At 36.1% G+C, this 25,686-nt stretch overlaps 1 long non-coding RNA gene across 1 annotated transcript in view; it reads right to left on the reverse strand.

Annotated features, from left to right (window-relative positions):
- LOC120753219 (uncharacterized) overlaps positions 1-25,069 on the reverse strand; it is a 33,848-nt gene extending 8,779 nt beyond the window's left edge. Inside the window, exon 1 of the long non-coding RNA XR_005701021.2 lies at positions 24,930-25,069. This is a non-coding gene — a long non-coding RNA (uncharacterized LOC120753219). The remainder of the gene's footprint in view (positions 1-24,929) is intronic.
- Between the last annotated feature and the right edge of the window lie 617 nt (positions 25,070-25,686).

Genomic DNA, 25,686 nt, shown 5'->3' on the forward strand with positions numbered 1-25,686 from the left:
TATCAGTACTTTTGACAACAAACTGGATTTTATTATTTTGAGATTTTTGAAAGCCTTAGACTTGATATATATCACTTTATGAGATTATTTCCATTTATTATTTAAAATGGCAAGTAATAGTAAATGAATAGAGGGATGGAGGAAAGACAAGAAACAGGATGTAAAATTATTTGTATTAAAACAGCAAAATACACAATGGCATAAATAAAGGGGGAAAAAAGTTTAACCAATTTTTTTGTCTAGAACTTTGAAACACTATTTTCCTTTAAAAGGTATTTATACATTAATTATGTGAAAAAAAAATGGCAAAAACATTGCAACAGCTACTATGATATATAATCAGCTCTTACATTTATTCCACATATATGTGGTATGTATATACACATATATACCTTGCATTTTCTCATTATTGTTTTGAGCACTTATATTTTTCCTCTGGAAATAATACAAGTTATATAAATCAGATCATGTTAAAAAAAAAAAAAAAAAAAAAGATAAAAGCACAAGAGTACCACACTTGTTTCATAACAGAAACTTATAGCCCCAGGATGCAAGTGCAAAGCAAATTGGGAATTCAACTAACAGCCAGGGCTTTGTTTCCTTGCAGACTTTCTCAAAGGAACTCAGCAAGAAGTTGTTTAAGACACACAGTTAGTACTGTACTGTTCCTGACTTTGCTTTTAACTGTCTGCCAGAAGTACAAGTTGAGTTAGCTTGGGCTAAATACAGGAAATATGACCCTGCATGCCTGCGTTTGCTGTTGTTAGTTTACAGATCAATTTTGTCTTTGAAGCCGGTTTTGCTCTAAGGTGGGACTTCCAGAGATCCTTTCCAACCTAAATGATAACCAAGCAAACCTGTGAAGCATTGGTTTAGACCTCACAATGTCATAGAGAACAAGTTGTGAAATTGTGTGAGTTGACACATATGGGTAACCGGGCCAAACACCAAACTACAGCGGAAATGCAGAGTAGATTATTTAATTCTGTGTGGCAGAGAGACTCAGTCTGTGCCTTTATGATCTCTCTCTCTCTTCCAGTAGGACACTCAAGCATATCTGTCAGAGTGTGTTATCTCTACACAGGAATTCTACTTCTCAAAACAGGCAGAAGATGAACAACACTAGGCACAATGAATGATAATCTCAGCAATCCCAGCTGCAAGGCCACTTTGAGCAGAACTATTCTCTCCTTGCCAAATCTTCCAGCTTTGACCCTTTCCTCCCAACAGATATTATTACATGCTTTGCTATTCTTAAGACTATTTGAAAGAATCATTAGGATTTCACGCATGACAGGGGAAGTGTCTGGGAGTATCTATGAATCTCCCAAATACTCACCCAATCTAATGCAGCTGCTTTGATGGGATCTCTCTTAGGAAATTTATTACATGGCAGAGGCAGTAGCTCATTAAAGTTCTGGCATCCCTGCTGTATTTCTCAGTCTTTTGATATCAAAACCCTTGCACTCCACCTCCTTCCTTCTTATTCCTTAACCACTGTTCCCAGATCAAAGACTATTAGAGGGAGATTACACATTTAAGCATATCTAATTTCCTGCACTCATCAAAGAAGCTGTGGTTGATACAGGCAATGATGATATAGACAGTGCAATCAATGGAGTCCAGAATTCACTATTGGTCAGTTTTTCTCAGCAGCAAGTATGGATGTCCTTTAGGGAAATCCTAGCCACAAGCATTCCAGCCTCCATGGACTGTACATTGCTGTTGACAGTAGTGAGAGCAGCCCAGATCCTGATTTGCAGACATGATAGTTAAAGTGCTTTAATTAGGAGCTGAAACCCACACCTATGGACTTTATAGGCGAGCAGCTTATTCTGCACTTGGCAAAGCAAGGGAAGCACAACAACACATAGAGAGTAAGAGGTGCTCAGCATGTCTCTGCTCCTGAGCTGAGAAGCTGTGCTAATAACACCACTCCAACTCTACCAAAGTGATTACAGGAGGAAGACAGGGAATGGGAGGAGATGTAAGCAGCAAGGGAAGAAAGGCATGACCGACCCTGGGGAGAGCAGGAGACAAACAGAAAGCCCAGCATAAGGCTCACAGTGACAGTACTGACACACAGTGCCTTCAATATCAGCCTGCACTTACAGCAGCTGCATTATCATGGTAGCATTTCCTGCCCTTTTTAGTGGGAACACATGAGGCTTTATGCTTATCTAATATACTTTTAGCAGATTGATGCTTTTGGCATCTTAGGTAGCTTTCTTAATACGATATAAAACAATGTTCAGTTATGTTATCTCGGGACTCTTAACACTGTTAAAGTGCAAAAAAGCTGTCCTGTATCTGAGGTGTTCTCTGCTGATGCCTGGAACTTCACCAAGATGTTTCTAACCTCAATTTAAAAATAGTCCAGATGGCAACATACACATGCAGTGCTAAAACCATATTATTAAACTATTACTGAACAACACCATAATGATCTTTAAACTCTAATTTTAACAACAAAGTATTTCAAACTTGATTCCATATAAAAATACCAAGCTTTGATTTCAAAAAAGATCATTTTAATAGCCACTTGACATCATACTTGCTTACTTATTCATGTATTTAATGTGGCACATCTTCCTCTCTTATCCACTTAAATAAAAATAACTAGCTGAAGATGTAATTTCTCATTGAGGTATATACTGGGAGTAGGTGACTTGTTGTAGTAATTTCAAGATGTTACTGATAGTCTTCTAAGGGCTACTTATAATGAGAATCTTGCAATTCCTACGGTATTTGTATTTCTAATAACTTCATTTTCTACTACACAGCAAATTAATTTAATAAAAGTATGTGCAGTCTGTCTAAGATAATACAGGCAGGGAATAATGAGCTAAACATAAAAAAAATTCATTTAGAAGAAAAATTCAAAACACTGTAATTTGGAGTGTTCCAAGCAACCTAGTGGACATGACAAAAAGAAGAATAAAAATCAGGACAGGGAAAAAAATAAATCCATTTAATGCTGAACATACTGAGTTGTTTTGACTTGGTCTCTAGAACTCTTAAATCTTCTATTTTGTTCTCTGAGAGAATGTTGATAAGACCTCAAGAGCATAGAAACAACAATGGCAAACAAAGATTTTTAGTTCACACTAATTTTTTTCAGAGCTATTTTTAGGGCACAATTTTGCCAAGTTTCCTTTCAAATCTGGGATTTACATTCAGTTGCTTCGGTAGTAACAGAGGAGTTCTATGCAAATAAAGCATCAAATAACCTGCTTTGTGGCTGCTGATTCAAAACAAAGCAAATTAAGGAAACTCTTAGATATGTGCCTGCTATCCCTTCTCCTTCCTATCACACACTCACATAAAGTAGAATATAATCTCAAACTAGACTAGGAAAAGATCCTGCCAGAAATATGGTAACAATTGTGTGCTGTCTGGGAGACAGACTGAGTAAATTGGGCTTCCATGACATTATGCTCATATATAATGGTAAATTAATGTTGGCACTGCTCTTGGCTGTCTGCATTCACACCCAGAAATGTGGAATTCATTTAATTGGATGAATTTCAAGTAATACTGGAAACTTCTGCCAATAACCAAATTGAATCTTCCCAGAATTAGAAAGATAGAGACCATCCCTGCAGAAAAGTGCTGAAAGGTTTGACAGATAATTGCTGACCCAAACTGAAATAAGTATATGTTTCAGATTGAAAGGCAGAGTTATTCAATAGCTCAATTATATAAAATCTCTGTGTAACCCTGTTTTAGGATATGTGCCTAATTAAAGAAGTGTTTCCCTTATGATTTATACTAGCATGACTAATACCCTAGAAACTTTTTTCTCCCAAAAGAATGTTAAATTTAACCATGGCAGTGGCTTTCTGTTAAGAGTTATCTACTTTTTAGGTAGTAGCTTTTTAGTTTATGTCAGTCATATTTCAGAATAATCTTATCAGTAACGAAATGTGATACTCTGGAGTGATAGAATGCTTATATGCTCTGGATTTATACTATTTTCCATTATACTGCATGAAGACAACTTTTATTAAATGAGTAATGAATTATGGTATTTCTTAATATCATATGCTGATCATATTAATCTCATCAGGTTCAGATGAATTTGTCACACATACCTTTAATAATGACACTAGAAATAGTGATATAACCTTCTTTTTCTTATTCTTCTTAGCTGACAACACATTTGTCCATTATTCTTATTGATTAACCTCGACACTTTCTCTCTCTTTTTAGATTCCTCTTGAATGTCAGATTCTGTTTGTCTGTTTCCCTAGTTGAGTGGCAAGGGAGACAAAATAAGATGAAATTCCAGCAGCCAGAACAACTTAGTAAATATGCTGCTTCAAACACCTCACCTGGCAGATTCAGTTATCTCTTGTCTATATGCAGAAAAGCAATGCATTATTTATAGTAATTTCCATACCATAATTATTCTTACATAATAAAACCATACAAAAAAAACCAGTGTAAAAGACAATGTTCATCAGGTGCTTACACATCTATTATCACAAAATTAAATTTATTTCTTTTATATATTTTTTTTCCTTGATAAGAACAGATCAAGCTTTTATAGATTAGGTCCAGCCATAATAAATGCCTATGGTGCATATAGCTGACATATTAGTAAAGTTAAGAAGAGATTGCTACAATGCTTCAAGGTCATGTCACATAACACTTGTTTAAAATACAGTGTTACCAAGAATGATTAACTGCCGCATTCTAATCACAAAAAAAGGAAAATTTTAAATGACAGTTCCTGTCCCTAAGCATTTTCACATCAATTTAGATATGTGTTAACTGAAATACACTGAATATTGACTTACTCATTAAAAAAAAATTAAAAAAGTATTTAGCATATTTGGCACAGTGACAGACCACATACAGTCTCTGAAATCAGTAATGTTGAATTGGGAATAAACCTGAGTAGGTTGGCATGCTCTGTGCACTTCATAAGCTGCTTTAAACGTAGGCAGTATAGAATCAAGGTATCTACTCTACATCAATGGCAATAGACTGTTATTTCCCATTTGCACAAATTTTTGGTGTGGCTGTTTATCTCCCACTGGAGTCCCATTTCCTGCCAGCTATTATCACCCTAACTCCTTCCACTAATGTGGCTCTTATTTTTTCTATCTATTTCCTGTGAAGTGAGTGTGCAGAAGAGCCAGACTAGTAGTATGCCTTGGATTTTTTTCTCCAATAAAAACCAATCCTAACAGTTTTTCTTTTCTTATTACAGAAATATCTGTGCTATGGACTTCTCAGATTCAGCACAATTTTAGACTTCAGGCCATGTAGGCTGGGAAATTCAGGTCACTTCATGATCTTTATCACAAGGACAGATGCATGAGTTTTTGGAAAGGTTGTTCTCTCTTTCCTTGCTTGGCTAACATTTACCTTCAAAAATGTAGGGGTTGAAGAGAAATGGAAATCCAATATCCATCATCACGTAAAAAAAAAGCTCTGGTGTGTATTAGCTATATATATATGTATAGGTATTATAAAACTGCATAGATATAACCAAACTTCAGGAAGTATCATTAACTGTTAAGGCATTTGAGACAAGCCTCAAAATGTAGGGAAGCCCATGTTATCCAATATGCTGCCACAGAGGAAGAAAACTCACTTTGCCAAACAAAACCACCTCTTCTCAGCAAGAAGTTAAAGATACCTAGCTAAAAAAAAAACCAACAAAACAAAACAAAAAAACCCCCACAAACCCAAAAACAAAAAACAAAACAAAACAAACACCCAAAAAACAGCTTAAAGGACAGCATAATTTCTCCTTTAATGAAAATCATTAACAAAGAGCTCAGACTTGCATTGTGTATAGTGGGAAAAATTGTAGTTGACTTGCATTGTTCCAGCACACATGGAGTAGCATTAAAAAAGTCTACCAGTGTTCACGCTGTGAACCACGCAAACATTTGGCTTTGTAAAATAACAAAAAATTTGCAAAATCAAAGCCAGATCAACAACCTTTTGTGCAATTCTTACTAATTTTTGTAGAGCTGAACTAAAACTGCTCAGGAAGCGAGTGCACTGTGGCCAGTGGAAAAAGGCACAAGATGCTCCCTGTTTTCATTTGTTGAACAAAATAAAGAGAGATGCTGACAGAATTTTCATTAACCAGCAAAATAAGGGAAGCTTATGGGCTAGCTTGAAGAAAATGGGGAAGCTTGGGGGAAGCTTGAAGAAAATACTTTTAGGGAGCTAATTTAGATTGTTATGACAGTAATGACTGTCAGATCAGAGCCAACATTACTATATATGAGGTGATTTAGCAGCAAATGACAAGCCACACTGACTCTACCTAAGGAGTTGTTTTTCAGAACCATATTACTTGAATACCTGTAGGTATAAGGAAAATACACGTGACCAACTGCAGGACCACCTTAAACCAGTTTTGGCTTTCCCTTGTATTCCCATGAGCTGCTGCAGTGTCAGAAAAGGTTTAGTTCTCTATTGAAGAACTGATGCTTGCATAGGAATGGAAATGGTTTAGACTAGAAAGTGTTAATGCACTTCAGACATTTTCTTCTTTAAGTCTCTACAGTAATAATGCATGATTTCTGCTTTGAGAATTTCACTAGGAAGAAAAGATTATAAATAATATTCTTTTGCTCATGAATTCTATACTTTCCCTGCTGTTCAGTGATATTTTCCCTTCAGTAGAATTCTACAAGAGAGAGTGAAATGACTAGTGATGCCTTCTGTTCCTGTCTCTCTCTTTGCTGTCACACAGGAAAGAGGTTTGGCTTTCTTCCCTCTTTTGGCAAAAAGAACTTAATAAACTTTCATTTTTTTCCCCTTAAGTTAGATTAAAAGGTTGCAGTTCTGCCAGAATAAAATAAATGTAGACAAAATCTTTTTATCAATACATATTTCAACATACCACATTCATTCTTAAAGATTATAGTCTTCAGAATGATGTTACTCAACTAATTCATTTGACAATTTTTTTTGAAGCCAGACAATTTAGTAACTTTTAGTAACCAGGAAGAAGTATCTATTATTTAATACTTAGTTTCAGTGGTCCTTAGCCTACCAGATGCTACCTTCTTTTCAATGAGCTTTGGCAGAGATGCAGAAATATAAAAACTAAAGGACAGGATGCAGAATCACATTCAAATAAAATTTATCATCTGACAACAGCCTACTGTAAAAGTACCCCTGCTCTAACTAATGCCAAGGCCATACAAAAATATGTACATAGAGACAAAAAGCTATTGCACACTGGGAGCTCTTGTGTTTCTGTAAAAATGCCTCAAAAATGCAGTTAGAAGATTTATTGGTGTCTAAAATTATGAGCCTTAATCCAGACCTAGTTACTTCTGCAAAATCAACTGGAAATGGACAGGGAGGAAAAACTGGGAACCTAATCCTCTTGGCAGACAATATTCACTTGTTTCAAAGGCCGAAGACTTCTGTGTATTTGTTTATTGTTTGCATTGGCAACCAGTCTGAGCGCTGGTTTATCAAGCAGCACTACCCACCCATGGTTTGACAGCTGAATAACTGAGGAGGAAAACCTGGAGAAAGCCAAGGGACAGGACGGTGGCAGAGCACAGCTGACTCTACACAGGCAGATTAATGAGTCTACAAAGATTGGTGTAGACAATCCCAATTAAAGACACCACTTCAGGCTGAAGACGGTACCAAGGAAACCTCAACCAGCACTTTACGGGTATTGCCTACTCTATCCTTATCCAGGATTTTATGTCAAAAATTTCTGACTATATTCCTTATGGATGCTGAAAAGGATTAAAAAAACATGTACCACAAAGGTCACAAAAGTATGGATTACTGCTAGCAAATGTAAAAGAATATAAAATATGCAGTAAATAAGATCAATTCTACTATTAAGTAGTCTTTAAACTGCTTATTTTTGTAAGCATGAATAAATACATGACATTTCCCTTGTCAATGTTAAACCAGAAAAATACTAAGTTTTGTACAAAGGTTCAAGTTCTTTCAAGTCCCTCTTGACTTTGTTTGGTAGCATTAGAAACTGCATTCATCAGTTAAACATGCAGTGATGAAAGGCAAAAAAGTGAAGATAATTACATAAATTGTTTTCACTCCTTTGCTTTATCTGTGAACATTGAAGGAATGTAAGAGAAATGTTGAAAATTCTCTGATTAAACTCAGTTTTTCCTGCTCTAGTTTATAATCTCTGGAAATTCACTGAACTGAAAGGCATTTTAGGACATTAGAGGACACACAGACTTCCTTCTCAGATAATCTTTTTTCTATTTAGCCCTTCAAGGAAAAGATTCATAAATACAATTCAATTTTTAAAAATTTAACCAAAATTATAATTAATGAAAATATAATATAATATAATTCAAAATAAAAAAAATTATAATTTTGGTTTGATTTCATCACACTGTATTAAAAATAACTATTAAGGTTAAGATCAACAGTTCTTCTTGACAAAGATTTTCCACAGTGTTTGTTGTCTAAAATACAAATTTTCACATTGCCGTTGTTTTTTCAGATGAGGCCTGTATCCCCAATGTTTTTATTTTCAAAGAAATAGAGAGTCTGGAGGCAGATGAAGGAAAAAAAAAACCCAAAACCAAAAAAGGGTATGTGTAGGTAGTAGGCACGTTTGTGCTTTACTTAAAAAATAGTAAAACTAAGTAGTAATCCTCATTTAAAACAAATAATATAACATTATTTTGTCCTGTATTTGCAGTAATAAAAGACAGGAACAACAATAAAAAAGCAACCCAGCTCTTGTAGACAACCAGTAATACTCCAGGTAGAAAAATTGGTGGTTTTAATTTTTCCTTTTTTTAAAATTATCTCCACAATATAGACACTTTTATGGTAATCTATTAAATGCCCAAAATAGTGCAAGTGACTCCATGACAAAATTTGTTTCAATCAGATACAAAGGGCATGAGCATCTGTTCTAGTCTTTATTACAGATTAAAACAAATTTAATGAAGATGTGATTACTTTTATATTATTAATGAGACATTTTAAAATTTAGCAGGAAAATTCAAGATGTACAAAATTTTTATTCAATCTAAGAAACAAATTTGGACTGTGGTGGATTGACCTTGAATGAATACCAGGTGCCCATCAAAGCCATTCTGTCACTCCCCTCAGCTGGGTTGGGGAAAGAAAATATAACAAAAGGCTCATGGGTTAAGATAAAGGCAAGAAAAGATCACTCAACAGTCACTGTCACAGACAAAATAGAATCAGCTTGGAGGAAAATACCCTGAATTTATTACTAATCAAAATCAGAGTAAGATAATGAGAAATAAACCCAAATTTTAGAACACCTTACTCCTACTCCTTCCCTCCTCACAAGCTAAATTTCACAACCACGTTCTTTACCTCCTCCTGCCCAGAGGTGCAGGGGAATGGGAGCTTTGGTCAGTTCTTCATAGATTGTCTCTAATGCTCCTTCTGATGCTCAGAGGCACAGCTGCCTCACCATGGTCTGCACCACAGGCTGCAGGAGAATCTCAGCTCCTGGAGCACCTCCTCCCATCCTTTACTGACCTTGGTGTCTGCAGGGCTTTTTCTCTCCTAGTCTCTGGCTGCTGTTGCACAGGCTTTTTTCCCCACCTTAAGCACATTACCCAGAGGTGCTACCACCATCACTGCTGGGCTCAGCCCTGGCTGCTGTAGGGTCTCTCTGGGAGCCCTCTGGCTTTGGCTCTGCCGAACACAAGGGAAGCTTCTGGTGGCTCCTCATAGAAGCCGCTCCTTTAGCCCCTCTGCTACCAAAACTTTGCCATGTATATTCAATATAAACATTATTTACTAATTTCAAGCACTGTCTTTTGGGCCCTGTAGGAGCAGGAAAACAGATATCCAAGAACAGCTGAAGCTATATCTGTGTCACCTTTAATCTTTAAGCAGTTGATGAAACACTGAATTAATTGGAACTACTGAACCAACCCTAACCTTTTTTTTTTTTTCCCCAAAGTTTTAACAACTTTAATTTGCAAAAGAACAGTGCAAATAAAAATATGTCTCTTGTCCTAAATATTTTTTTCATTAATTCAGAAGGACCAGAAGCATAATGGTAGGCTTCTAAAGGGCTAATGTACCTGAAAAGATGAACTGTCATATATACATATATACCCTACTGTTTTAGGTTCACTGCACTGAGCTAAGCTATCTGTCTAATTTTAAAAATTCTAGTAAAGCAAGCCTTGTACAGAAAAATCTACTTCCCTGTGGATAGCTAACTTTTCCTGAACGTTTTAAAATTTTGAACTGGTTTTGTACATTTCCTCTTCCCTTTTAGTTTCTCTAGGCTGCATACAGAATTCTGTTTAAAACACTTTTTTTTTTTTTTTTTAATTTTTTGTCAGGAATAAGTAACTGCTCAGCTATACTGGGATTAGCTCTCACGATTGTCTCAGGATATTTCAACCTAGAAGAACTATGGAAAAAGGACTGGATACTGCTGTGAGGAACAGAGCATGTTTACGTATGTATTAACACAAAACCCTCTGATCTGAATGCACTCATAAGGAAAGGTTGCAGGCATTTTTGTTAGTCACTGATTTCTAATAATTCTGCAAAATATGCACTGAAACTGGGCCCCATATGTTGTGAATGCACATACTTCCATGTTATAGTCTTTGCTTAGGAACTTTGGAGTCATTATTCTTTTGCATACCTGTGAGGCCAAGATCCAGGTTCGATTTCCCAGACCCTGGGGAGTCCAGGCAGTGAACCAAAATCATTTACTCTCTTTGGTTGTAGCTTAGCTGCAATCTCTGGTCCTCAGCTGTGGATGAGGAGAATGGGACAACTCAAGCAGGGTGTGTGTGGGTGTGTGGGGGTGCATGTGGAGCTGTGTGAGTGTTATCTTTCTTTTCCTTCATTCTCAGCATCTCAACACCCAGTCTCCTGACTGAGCGTGTGAAGTGCCACATCTTATATCCTGTTTGTCCCAACACTTTGTATTATGCTCCTTAGGCTTAGGAGGAAGGTAAGCCCTTCACAGGAGCTGCTCAGATGGCTTCATGCCTCTGAGTTTTCACCGTTTCTGATTCAAAAGAAACACTCTTCCAAATGCTGATTGGATAGTGTAGTGCCATTTTCCTCCAGGAAACAAATCACCACCACTGGTAATAGCTCTCTAGAGAAATACTCACAAATTGGATGACTAATAGTAAAAGATGCTGAACTGTTCTAACCGGATAAGGGAAAATTCACACAAAAGATCTTGTTGAGGAGCATTTCCAAAGAATCCCTTGTGTCTCTGAGAAATATTTCAATAATACTATTCCTAGAACTTAAAACAAATGACTGCTTTATTGAATATTTTTTTTATCACTAAGAAACCAATAACATTTTAATTTTCTAACACCTAATACAGGATCATTGAGCTGAAGAGGAAAAAAAGAAATTACTCAGACTAAGCCCTTGTCATGAAATTGTTTGAAATACCACCAGTTATAAAGTCTCCATAACTTGCATAGACTACACATCAGAAAAGCTTCATAGTATCCACTTCCAATAAGTGCTGTATTGTAGCTCTCTGCTCATTTTCTTACACTCTTGTTGATTCATTCCAGGTACTATTTTTTCTTTAACTGTAACACTCAAATCTGATCAAAATACTGAATACTGATGTTTTTTCAGTGATGAACGTACATATAAAAATGGCCCAACCTACAAATCAGAGGCAAGAATATACTGAAAAAACACTTTGAGCAATTTAGTTTAAAATATTTAATACATCATTTAGTTTGGATCACCTGTGACCTGAACAATCACCATTTTCAGACACTCAGTACAGTTAATTGATTCTCAGTAAATTAAATGAGTACCTCCTGGATAGGTAATTAAAGTAATTAAAGTATTTGATAATCATGCAATACTGTCAAAATCTGTAATGTGGAATAATAGTGTTTGATAGTTCAATGTTTGTGTTTCTCCTTTGTGATACATACAGTTTAAGGACTAGGCATTACAGGCTGCATACTAAACTAGATGTCTCCAAGCAAATGATTCTGCTGAAGTGGAATTATCCCAGATATAGATTGGTATGAATGTAATTGATTGTATTGTGTGCTTTGACAAAGGTAAATATACTTAAACTGGAACATCCAATAAAAAATTCCAAGACAAAAGTGAGTGTTTTAATAACTGATTTACCTGCAATAAAGCTGACCTCCAAAACTTCTAAAAATCTCTTAACAATATGCAAAATGCAAAAATCTACATGTTCTAATAAAAGAAAATCAAAATGTCAGCGATTCAAAAGTAATTTAAAAGATAATAGCACAGAGTTAATGTGGGAAAAGAATGACTTGGTGGGTAAGATATTTTTTTTGACACTCAGATGAAATGTAAAGTTAACTACATTTAAGGTCAGGTGTTTAGATGCATTTCCCTTATTGAGAGCAGAAAAGTTACCTGGCAAATGTTGAAAGCAAAAAATTAGGTAAATTGAAGAAATATCGCTAATTTTAAATTAATTATATTTTTGCTCTACCTTTTAAATTCTATCTTTTCATGATAGAATTTGAAGAAATATTAGATCTCACTAATAATGGGGCATAAGCAAGCCTCAGAGCCCATGATTTAGGAATTCTGCAGGTGTGGCAGCAAATCCCTCATTCCAGTTTCCTATTTTGAGAAAAGAGGATCCAGCCTCACTCAGGATACTTAGCTAACCCTGCAAATAGAAATAAGTGAAAAATAGCTCATATTGTGGTGTAAGAAGGAATGGTCATAGCTGTAGGCAGTCATTGAGCAGCTCCCCCTCTTATTAAATGAACTGTGAAAGCAGGAAAAGGAAGGTGCAAGGCAACAGTTTAAAAGACAGTTTAAAAAACAAGTCACCTATTACTGGAGTACTCAAGCACTTCTGCATCAGTGCTGCACAAATTTGGTTTTTAGGGTTTGTGAGCCTCCATATTCCTGCTGCCTAACTTGGAACAGAGGTGGCTAAAAAATATTGATGAGACTTTCCATCAGCCTTTCATTTTTCAGCAGCATCCAAATATAATAAAACTGTGATCTTAGTATAAAACATGCTGCTGCATGTTTTCTACTCAGAACTTGATATTCTCTATTTTGAAATTTTGTATACAGATAGAATAGGAAAAAAACCCCAAACATTTAATCCTTATCATTAGAAAGAAAACAACTTAATCCACAATTTATTGGTCATAGCCCAAGAATATTTGGTAGCCATGTGTTAGTTTTATTTCCTAAAATTAAATTGCTCAAAATATTGTGGACTGAAAACATCAGGTGAGAAATAATCAAGAAACTATCAAATAGCAGACAAAACCCTCATGACTTTCAAGTCTACTTAGTCAATGTTCATCTGTGCTTACTAGACCGCTTTTCATTTTAAAACATCATGCTATATGATTCGTAGCAGCTGAAAATCTGATTATCTGTGCACATTTACATTGCATGTCTCTATATTATCTGTGTCCAGATATTTAGGAAATCAGAGTTACATCAACTTCTTAATTTAATTACTTGTTTTCCTGAACATGACATTTGAAACAAAGTAATGGTATGGATAAAATTAGAAGATAATAGAAGGTGCATTTCCTTCAAATACTTTAAGATTTATTATTGGTATCAACAAGTGTGCAGAATTTTAAAATCACTTTTTTTTTCGCTCATCATAAACACAGAGAAATAACAAATAATATCACTCAAAAATACATCAGAATAGGGCAAAGCAAGTAAAATAAATATTTGTATAATTTTTCCTGCTAGAAAAAAATTCTGCTTTTTAACTGAATCAGCCTAGTTGGCTCCCATAATTTTGCCACGAGCAGAACAATAACATACCTGTTTTCCACCAGCACCATTGTCCTTTTCTTCATCTGAAATTGGCATTGTAGGGCAAAGCTAAATACACAGCCTTCAGTATCACTTCCAAAGTTATTTGTATCTCTCTTGAAATATAAAATGTACAGAACTTAAAAGAACTTACCTCAGCAAAACAGCTATCATTTTATCAGATTAACAGAGAGCAGAAGTAATTTGAATCTTTACTCATGATATGCAAGAGAATAAGCCCAGAAAAATATCCTTGAAACCAGAGAGTAGCATGCCCAGAGATCTCACGCACTAAGCAGTCACCTCGATTGTTATTTAAACTCAAGATCTTCTGCCAGGTCTTTGACACCAGCAGTTTGGGCATCGAGGCCACCAGCTGTGCCACCACCAGCTGGGCTGCCTGGCTTCTGGGGTAGCCCTGGAGACATTGCCACCCATGGAGCCAGCAAAGAGTGCATCACCCACCCCTGGCAATCGGGTCTGGGACACCAGCAGCTGGGAAACTGCCCCAACCTTCCCACGACTGAGGGGACCAGCCAGTACAGAGCCTGAGGCAGTAGGGAACCTGCAGTGGGCAAGAGCAGAGAGCTCAGAAGAGCTCCGAAGGAAGCATTCTGACCTGTGACTCAACTGATCCACTTTACAGAACCCAACATGTGGGCTGCACGGGAAACAGAGATCCCATGCCAGTGATCCCATGAGCTAGTTACCAGTACTTCTAGCAGCTGAGAAGCCAGGCATCCCAGAGCCATTCGTTCAGTCTGATGACACTACCGTGTCTGCTTTGGAAGGGAGATGGGTAGCAACTCACATCACTGATCACAAGAAGAAAAGAAATCCTTTTGCAAATTGGCAAGGTCAGAAAAAAGGGCCTTGATTTACAAATATTATTGGAATTCTGCACAGCTAAAAATATCCACTAAGTTTGTACAGACCAAGGTTAGAGATATGAGACTGAAAGATCACAAGATTAAAACCTTAGATAAGCCACAAAGCTCTACAACAAAACATTCTACCAGCAAACTGCCCTGAAGGAGATATAACAATCTAGTCTGCATCCACATCCATCTGCTTGTGCCTAAACACTGGTCTCTAAAATTTCAGTGCAATGTGAGGTACTGTGACCATCTCAGTGTAGGCCCAGTGATCCGTTTGCACTGGTAGCCTGCCCATAAGTGGGACATCTCCAACAGCAGAATTGGGGTGCCACATTCATTTTCCTACATTCCAATCTCTTTGAGGGTTTTTTCCTTGTGTCCTAAGCTAACTTTTGAAACACTGGACTCTGGAGATAAAAGGCTTCAGCGCTCTTCAGCATGCTCAGACAAAATACTTGGCATTTTGAAGGCTCACTCTAGCAGCAAGACAAATAGCTGGGGACAGCAAACAGCAAGATGACAGTGTGTGGAGATCAACAGTCCTGTGAATGATTTCCAAGAAACTTGTCACTGTGAACCAGCAGCTTAATGCCTCTCTAAGAGCACAGATCTGCGACATCAATCTGTGACATGCAGCCATTGCTTCAGAATCTTAAAAAACCCCTTCCCACATTTTTCTGGGGTTGCATGACAAACTCCCTGCAGCTACTCAGCAGGTATTCCCTGAGATGTAAGCTGGTCCGACAGCAGAGAATTGGTTGGTCGAACATTATGAAGTGAATGCTCATGCTCTCAGCAGGGAAAATGTTTTTGTGGATGCTACTACATGCAATGGAATGTACAGTGAAAACTCTGCTGAAATGGATGTTCTTGCCTTGATAAGATGGATGGGATGTTTTTGAATATCCTGCATAAAGCTAATGCAGGCAGCACACCACTAACAGAAATTTTAAAAGTCAGTTTTCTGCAGCAAGCCATCATCAATTCATAACTTCCACAAAGAGGTGCTACTGCTCTGAGGATCTGCACTGCTGTTTCGCCATACTTATTTTAGATGCAAATATAAGTTGCCCACACTACTTCCTATTTAGAAGTAAATTGAGTATTTCTAGGCAGAACAATGATTCTTTCTGTGGTGGGTGCTTCAGTCAATAATTTCTTGTTCATTATTTCAGATACTCAAAACACACAGTTTTTCTGACTTCCAAAAAAATGCTAACATATTTATTCTGTTTTAGCATCTCAAATCATATGCCCAAGCTTCCACATCACCTAATTTTGGGCAGAGGCTTTTTACAAAAGCATGTACTGACAGGACAAGGGGGAATGGCTTCAAGCTGAAAGCTGGTCGGTTTAATTAAAAATTCTTTATTGTAAGGGTTCTGAGGCACTGGCACTTGTTGCCCAGAGAAGCTGTGGCTGCCCCATGCTTGGATGTGTCCAAGACCAGATTGGATGGGACTGTGAAAAACCTGGTTCAGTGAAAGGTGTCCCTGTACATGGAAGCAGAGTGGAACTAGATGATTTTTAATGTCCCTTCCAAGTCAGTCTATTTTATGATTCTACAAAGCCTAACATTTTTCTTTATAATACTAAAAGAGGCTTCTTGAAATGCATAAACACATCACCAGTGTCTTTCAGATATCTAGATGGAGACTCTTCTGCAGACAATTGTCTCTGTGAGAGCCCACAAATAGTCCTCTTTTTGTGTATGCAACAGAAATGTTTTCAAAACCAGTATTTTAGAAATTCTTCCTTTTATGCCATGCATTTAATAGTGGCATTCACCTATGTACTGATACTTTAGGTAGGGCTTTATCTTTACCTAGATCTTGGATATTTTATGGTTCACTATGACCAGGATCTTTACTCTCAGTTATCACCACTCCTTGTTTTTAAAAAATCATCCTCTGTTACTTCAAGATAGTGATGGGAACCTAATTAACCATGGCTTGGAGTTAATCTCTCTGCTGAGAGATCTAGGGTTAAAGTTTGCTCTATTTTTGTTCTGGTAAGCCTGCAGAAACCCTTTCTTTCTGCTTCACACAGGTACTAGTCTTGCCAACATCAGATCTTTCTTATCTTTGAAAGTATGTGATGCACTTCTGCAGAGACTTCTCCATTCTTTACATGAAGGAGACCATTTCAAAGAAAGCTGGAACTTTTCCCCTGAATAAGACTACAGCTCAAGATATTACTTTAGCTTGACAGAGCCTTACTTGTAGAGGTGAAAACAGAATTTCAAACCAAATTGATTTCCAATTCTAGTGAGCCCCGAGCTCCCACATATGGAAACGGGACCAAAGTATTCACAAGAATTGCAGGGATGGTTATATTTGGTGCTGATATTAAGGGTAGAAATAGTATCACATGCACAAAAATCCCCTTCAAATCTATGCTGTTGAAAAAGATGAAGTGTAGAAGTGTAGAATATAAAAACCCTCTAAGTACTGCTTGCCGTGGATTTTTGTTTTGTGTGTAGAACGTCAAGACTCTCAAATACTTCCATCTAGAAAAATGACTGCAACAGATGCCAAAGGTTGTACTGCCTTCCTGTGCCTTCCCTTAAAAAATATCCAAATTACTATAATGACCTACTTGGCACATTCTGTCAGTTCACCTGGTAGCCTTCTAACTTCAGTATTTCCAGAGGAGCTGAATGCAGCCCTCTTCATATTTCAATCCATCTGGCCTCATCACAACCCCTTTTCTAAACATTCCAATTTATTTAGGTTTCCTTCAAAAGTTTAATTGGTGTGTAAATACTTCACAAATTCGCTAGAGCCAGGAGTTCCATCTTTGCTTATACTTAAGAAGTATATCTACTACTTGCTTTGTCCAGTAGATATTCCATCTCTCTCATTATCCACACACTATGAAAGGCAAACATGGGATAATATAGACTGATTTTTTTATTCCAAGTGTCCCAGTTCACAGAGAATGGACATTTTGAATGCACCAGACAATCCCCCTGGTAGTTTTCAAGAGATATTTTGCTGGTTTTCCCTTCTGTTTTACAGGGGCTTGGCAGTTTAGCTAAAAAGCCTCCATAAATTGAAGTTTGCTGGCTGCCACAGAAGAGCCTTTAATTTCCTCTATGTCTGCCTGTACTACTTAGCATAGTTCAAGCAAAGAGGAAAATATTACCTTATGAACCAATAACTTAAGGTAAGTCTTACACCCCTTTATTATTTATATACTATTAAAGGCAGGCAAAAGGCTTTAAACATAAATTAAAATATAATCTTCTCTTTGAAAGCATACATTCAAACAGGACATTAATTTTTAAAAATATAATAGACCAAGTATAAAGGCTGGGTACAAAGACTAGAGGTAAGAATAGAAAATGGACTATGAGTAAAAAATAACTTAGTAATGATGGTTCTATGCAAGTATGCCTGTAGCCTGACCTGGTTATCTCAAAAGGCAATAATGTTAGTGACAATATCTCTTTCTGAGAAAAGGTTTATCTTCATGCTGTGACAGATCTGAGCCACTCTGAATTGAGTTATAAGTTTTGTTGTTTACAGCCTGAATACTTTGAGATGCCTCCGCTGTCTGCGAAACAAGTGGGATGTAAAAATCAAAAATTTAAGAAACAGTAAAGGACAAATTCAGAATCATTGGCTGAGAGGATTATGTTCCAGTCTGCTTATTATACATTTCTGTAAACCAGAAACCAGAACAATTGCAATTCTACAAAATCGGTTTGAAAAATCCTAGTTCAAGAGAAAGTTGTGAGAAGCATGAGTGTGGTTTGCAGAGACAACAATACATACAGTAAGAGAGACAAAAATACACTAAAAGAAGCAAGAAGTATTTTTTCCATAGCGTATAGATGATTTATCTTATTTGCCATAGTAGCCTTGATTCTTTCCTTCTATTGTCATGTAAATAAAGGTATATGCAGAATAAAATAAATATATCCACAAGGGAGAGAGGCGGAATAATTTGCCTTCAACGCTTATTCTGTGCAAATGATTCTAAACTGCTCCCTTATGGGCACATGCCTAAAAGCAGGAGAACAAATTTGTCTCTAAACATATGACAGCACAGCTCTGCCATCTGAAGCTTTCTCTCAGACCTCAGGGGTCAATTTCAGTGCTACTCAAATCATTCAGTAATGTAGAGCCAGGCAACAATTATATTTTATTCATATAATGCAAAGTAATACCTTTAAGTCCAAAAAAGGGGGAAAGGGGTAGTGAATCTGAACAGGATATGGAGATTAGCTTTTATAATCATAACAGTGAATATCCTTAGCTGTAAAAATCAGAGAGGTGCCAAATACAGCCAAAAAGCTGTATCAAGAAGCTGCTGTTGTATCAAGAATCCAGGTACATAAACATCTCCTGATGCGAGACTAAAGACATCTCAGAACTTGGAGAGAGGTCTTAACCATCCTGTGTGAAAACCCAGAATCTTAGGTTGTCTTTTTTGTTTGTGAGAGAACATCAAGTTTCCAAAAGGATAAAGAAAGAGGGACCTTTACAGAAGAAAGACCGGTATAAATATAGGACTGGTGGGGAAAAAAAAAAAACTCCATGAATTTACATTGCTTGGACAAAAAAGAAGGTGAAAAAATTACTAAGAACAGTGTGACATCATATTTATTGAAAACTTAAATTGATTGAATAATGATTATTACTAGTAGTCAAAAATTAAATAAAATTTATTACACTTAAATTCAGAATATAAAAAAGGCACTCTGGATGGAAACATTCATTAAGAACTTGTGAAATTTGCTAGGTAAGGTGATGGTAACAGAGTCTGAAATCAGGGTGGCTTTTTTCCCCAAAAGATTATAGCCTACTGGAACAAGAAACAAATTGGGCAAAATCTAGTCAGATACCCTTCAGCAGACAAAGGCTATTTCTTCTGTCTATGTATGTGACAAGTGCTAAATTGAAATTTCTAAAGGTTGAAAAATCTAAAGGTCTCTTTTATATCTTTAAAACATTTGGTACTAAGTGTCTTGTGCTAAGCTTCAGAGAACATAAAAATACAAAATACTTCCTAAAAGACTGTAATACCCATTCACTGCATGAAGAATGAGAAAAAAAAAAAAAAATTACACATATTTCCATTCTCCTTGTTAATGTCCTTACTAAGCATTTAACTTTTTCCTTGAAAATTTTATTTCAGAATTAGGAGAGTAGCATATGATAAAAAGAGTGGTTACTGGAGACTCTGAGTGAAGTTCAGCAGCATATAATCCTTGCACAGCATGCCAGAGTTGCATCTGAAATTTCCTTGAGAGAAGTAATAACAGAAGTTGGTTACCAATCTCTGATGTCTGCGATTACCGCCTTTGGGAAGACTCAAACGTTACAACAGCAGGGACTTGATAAGATATGAGATGGAAGGGAAAAAACCCCAAAACTATTTCCCAATAGAAATGAGAAAAAAAAAAACCAGATACCAGTACAAAGTGACTAAAATCTGACGGAATCATTACTTGTAGAGCACGCAAGTATAGGGAGGCAATGGAAAAGTGACACTAAAACCATTAAAAAAACCCAAAACTAAACCAAAACAGAACAAACCCTAGCTGGATCAAGACCTTCAGAGGCAAAGAGCTCTAAACATAATGTTAGTGAGGAAATGAGAAAGGTTCTTGAGGAAGACACTCATAAAGAAATAAAATATTTTAGATTTTGTTCTTTTTGAAACATAGAAGATTTAGCAGGAAGATAAATACTGAAATAAAAAGGTAGACAGCTCTGGTTGGTTTTTTTGTTTTTTTTTTCCTACAATATACAACTGGAAAGTATTCACAGGCTAAAGAAAGGTAGTGCTAAATAATGTCAGGAAAAGACAAATAGTAAAGTGAACACTCATGATAAGAAGATCCACTTCCTCAAACGTGAGTTACCATTAGCAAAGAGATGGAAAGGTAAATTCTTTAACTCCATAAACATGGGAAATGCCTGAGGTAAAACTGGCTTTGAGGAATCACTAAAAAAGAATTTATCATCACAACTTTCACAGAAGATAGTGTAAACAGTAGGAAAAGAACACTTGGCCCATTAAAAAAAGAGAATTTCAGTGCTACTCATAGTCAAACAATGCCCACGATAGATTTATATCATCAAAATGTGCATATTCATGAAGAATGTGAACGACACACATTTGGATGCAGAGCTAATTTGTATTTACACTGTATTGACTGGGGGAGGAAATCAAGTACAGAGTCACAATAGGCAAGATCAACACTCTGACTCTCTATCATCCACAGTGTAGATGCACCATTGTAATGCCTTCCTGGCAGAGCAAATGACTTACAAGGCAGACAAACTTTGACCATAATTGGCATTGCATCCAGCATATTTTTACAGTAGTTGAGTCTGACCTTATAAAACCAACTCTTCTTTTCCACAGACTTTTTCAATTTGGAGTTATCAGTTCAGGCTGAAAAGGCTCTTAAAACATAACAAGAGTTTCTAGCTATGGGAACTGAAAATACTGAGTCACGTCAGATATCACACACTCTTTTGTCTAAGGCCCTGAGTGACAGGTTGATTTGATTGATATATCTTGAAGTCCCATTACAGCTAAGAATGTCAAACTGCAGTCAGCTCTGTATACAGCTGTTAACTCTCTTTATTCACTTCTGCTACGATAAAACTGAAGGGTTTATTCTACGACATAATAATTAATACATAGAACCTGATTTTTTTCACGTGCTTGTCATTCCTAAGATAAAATACAATGAGAGCAAAGCAAACTGTCTAAGAACAATGCAGTTCCAACTTAAGAATTTCTGTGTGCTGAGGAAACTTATTAAGCATAAAGAACAATCTGTAAAATTTTACTCAGAGACTAATCTGCCTCTGGGAATCAGAAAATCAGACTCTGCATGGTATGAGATCTATCCAGGACACCTATGAGAAGAAGCTGCAAACAATTCCCTTATCCTTATCTATCATGGCTTTCAAAATCACTTTTCCTCAAACTACTCCGGTATCAAATATAACTCAATTATTTCTTAATTCAGACTGTTTTGACCTCATCAGCTAAAAATGTTTTGACATTTTCTCTTCCAAAACTTTTACTACAGTAATTTTACAGGAAAAAAAAGTCCTGGATTTATATATTTTTTTTTCTTCCACTCATTAACTTAATAGAAATAAATAAATACAAGAAATTTACATGTGGTGAAAAATAATAATATCTGAAAGCTCATTCCTGGGTGCTGAAAACTGTAAGAAAGGTATTGAACAGTTTGAGAGTGGTTCATCTAACTTCCCAGTCCACTACCAGAATTCTGTTTTATAGTGGTTTCTATGAATGGAACTTCTTCCTTTTAAAGTTAGTAAAGGTTAATATTGTAGACCCTCTCTTGTATATTTGTTTTAAAGATGGAGTTCTGCCATAAAAAGAAGGAATCAAGAAAACCTAGTCTGAGTTTATGAACTGTTTATATTAGTTCCAAGTGAAGACATTGATTTGAAAAAGAATAGAACGGGGTAGAACTGGAGAGGGAGGAAAAAAGTCAGACATGTGTTGGGTCAGTCATTATATATTTTCTAATCTTTCTTGGAAATGATCAGTGAATAAGTTTTCATAAAAATCAAGAATCTGGATGAAGACATATGAGAAAAATATGAGTTTGCTCTCCGACAAATCTGAAAGCTGTTTATAATTTTACTTTTTTCTCCCTGCTTTTTCCAAGCTTTCTTCAAAGTCATACTCTAGAAAACTTCGATTCTATCTACGAGTCTTTTTTTTTGTTTTTTAAATCTGTCAGTGATTAATATCTCTTCAAGACCTCTTTGTTTCCTTGCATATATAATTTTAAAGTGTATTACAGATTATAAAGTGTATAACAAAGTTAGTCTTCACGCTAAAGATAATTTTTTTCTTTTCTCTTTTTTTCCTCCTTCTTTCCTCTCTCCATCTCTCTCTCTGAATAATGCCATGCAAAAGACTTGGGAAATGAGAGCCTGGCAACCACAGTCATGCTGCAAAGATTGTTGTAGGAATGAGACCTTTATATAAAAACCCACACAGGTAGCAGCAGTGCAGATTCCTAGAACAATTACCTTATTATTTGCTAGTCCAGTATTAGTGCAGTTACCCATAAAAATTAGAAGAGTTCCTCATCTCTGTATAAAGGCTTCTTGCCAAGGCTGTTGTTTCCACCCACTGTAGTGTATTTTTGACATGAGGACACTAGTTCATTCAGGTCAATGATTCACTTTATATGGTCTAGTAAACAGCCAACTTCATGAAAGTTTTTGGCTAATAGTTCCTTATAGCTGGCATAACAAACAGCTGACTAAAGTATTCCAGTGTTCAGGGAACAATGATAACAGCGTCTATTAGGGGTATGCAGCTACGCCAAATACAATCATATATAATCAGCTGCACCAGAAATCCCTGTCGACACATTGCAGAATATCATCAGTCAGATGATGCATCTGCTACAAGTGGCAGCTGTTGTGCTCTGGAGTGCAGACAATTAGACATGAATATACTCCTTGGGCTATCTGCAGCACTCAAGCATGGTATTAACTGACACCTGTTAAGCTGTAATCCCTACAGTTTTGATATCTATCCATGATAATTATTGAAAATACAATTTGGGATATCTAGAGACATGAGATCCCATAAATAACAGTGAGCAGAACAGGAATACTTCATGCATTTTTGGACTTTAGGAAAAGCTCTTTAAACAGTTCACAAATGGTCAGGCTTACTAAAATTATAAAAGCCTCTTAGCAAAGTCATAAATGCCAAGCACCAAATGTATTGACATGTAATTTAATATGTGCTACAGTGTGCCTTTTTATATGTAATTAGTGAAGTAGCAATAAGTAATATTGCAAGATGTATTAGCTATGTGAACATAAGAATCAGAGAAAAAAATCCCGGTATGTAAGGTTACAAAGAAACTGAGCATAAATCACTGCCTTTGGCATAAATATTTACACAGTCAGTGAGCTGAGATTTTTATTGGATTATGCTTTTTTTTACCAGATCTAGGTTTTTCTTTGTATCACTAGATTAGGTAGTAATTTTGATTATCCATCTGACCTTCCCTGGATGACAAATTTTTCTTGTAGTAAGAAAATAATCCAGAGGTTTATTAAATTGTTACATACATCTATAAGAAATATGGACTCTGGCAAATGTCCTTAAAAAATACCAATCACACAAAGATATTTAAAAATGTTCCATAATTAACTCTTCCTAAATCTAGAAAAATATGACTGGGCAAAACATGATTAATCATGAAAGTATATCTGAAGGCCAGGGGTTTGCAGACTGTTTTCAAATCCTTAAACTCAAAGTCTGTTCATTATTGATTGAAAAGAAGCAATGAGAACAATTGTTCTCATACAAAGTGATAAAGCAGATATGAATTAAGCACACACACTTACATACCCTTAAAAATCATGACAAAAATTTCTGTCTAGGTTTATTTCCCTTTCTTTCTGATAATTTTTCTTGCAAAGAGTGAAAGAGAAAGAAGAGATTTTGTATAAAATCTAATTGCATAGAATATTAAAATTATGGCTCTCAAGACACTATAAAACATGTAATGCCTTATTTTACTAACTGTAAGAGTTGTTAATTTGCTAATTGAAAATCTATTATTTTTTAATTTATTTTTTTAAGCACAGTGGGCAGCATGAGGTTAACATCACTAGAAAAACAATATTTTTTTCCTTTAAAACCTGTTGTGTTGCTGAAGATTTGCTTCTTAACTTCATCTAGTTTAGTGGTTTTTTTTTTTTTTTTTTTTTTTTTTTTTTTTTTTTTTTTTTTTTTTTTTTTTTTTTGTTTTTTTTTGTTTTTTTTTTAAATATAATCCTGAATGGTCCTTAAACTGTATCTAAGGCATTAAAAAGAATCTGGTCTTCATCACTGCACGTTACTTTATTATCTGAATTTGGGTAAAGCCCATAGAGTATGCAGTATAAAGTCATTTACTGATGTCTGTACTGATAACTTAGCTATTAATCCAGTGAGCAGCCTCATAAAACTTACTGAAGATTGTAGCCTACCAGCACTTAAAGACTTACATACTTGTCTGTAAGACTGGAATCTTAGCAACTGGCTAAGAGAAGGCAAAGCACTTATGATATTCTCCAATAATGGAGAAAAATCAAACATTTGAAAACAGCTTAGATATCCTTTCCATGCAGAGAACACTAAACAACAATCCTATTGTGATGATTACTCAGCTCTCTGGAGAGCTTTAAGGCTGAGAAGGCACTGGCCACATTGCATGCACTAAGAGACAATTCTTTTTTCTCCAACAGTACTTACCATGCTGCTTCACACATCAGACTGAAGGCACAAAGTGTTACAGGATACAGAACATGACAGCTACCTCAGAAGTCAGCAGCAAAAGCAGCACAAGAGTAAGGATTGGGAGTTGATCAGGAACTAGAGCCAAATCTACTTGGGAAGAGAGAAACCTTGCAGGAAGATGAAGCCACCAGCTGCAACAACTCCAAGCACTGATTACCAAGCAAACACAGCAGGCCCACCTGTAGTCTTAGATAATTTTTTTAAATCCCATTTTCCCCCAGCAAAAAAACCCTCATTTTGTCTTGCTGAATGCTCAGAGATCAACATAATTTATATGCCAGATGAATATGTGCAATGAATTTTATTGCAATAAACATTTTGGGAGTATGAGGATAAGCAAATTACTAGGGAAAAAGGTATTACTTGGAAAGGAGGAACTATAACAGGAAGTTATTCATAAGCTATTTCACTGAACAATAAAATAGTCAAACAAAACTAAAAATGCTGCTTCAGTGGTATATTTTTAATACAGGTTTGGGAAATGAGAGCTAAAGGTCCAACCAATGGCCTGAGAACAGATTGTTTTTGCTTTCTTGCATAGCTTGATTCATGTGCATTGGGAAGGGTGGTTACAGGTCTCTGTAATTTCAGCAGTGTGTACGAATTTTGTCATGAGATCTGAATAACACTAGAGGAACACGTGTACACTCTGCAGCAACACTTTCAGAATTGTAGATTTAAAACCCTCAGTCATCCTGTTAAGACTGCACTT

This window comes from Hirundo rustica, chromosome 5 (genome assembly GCF_015227805.2).
Source record: "Hirundo rustica isolate bHirRus1 chromosome 5, bHirRus1.pri.v3, whole genome shotgun sequence".
NCBI lineage: Eukaryota > Metazoa > Chordata > Aves > Passeriformes > Hirundinidae > Hirundo > Hirundo rustica.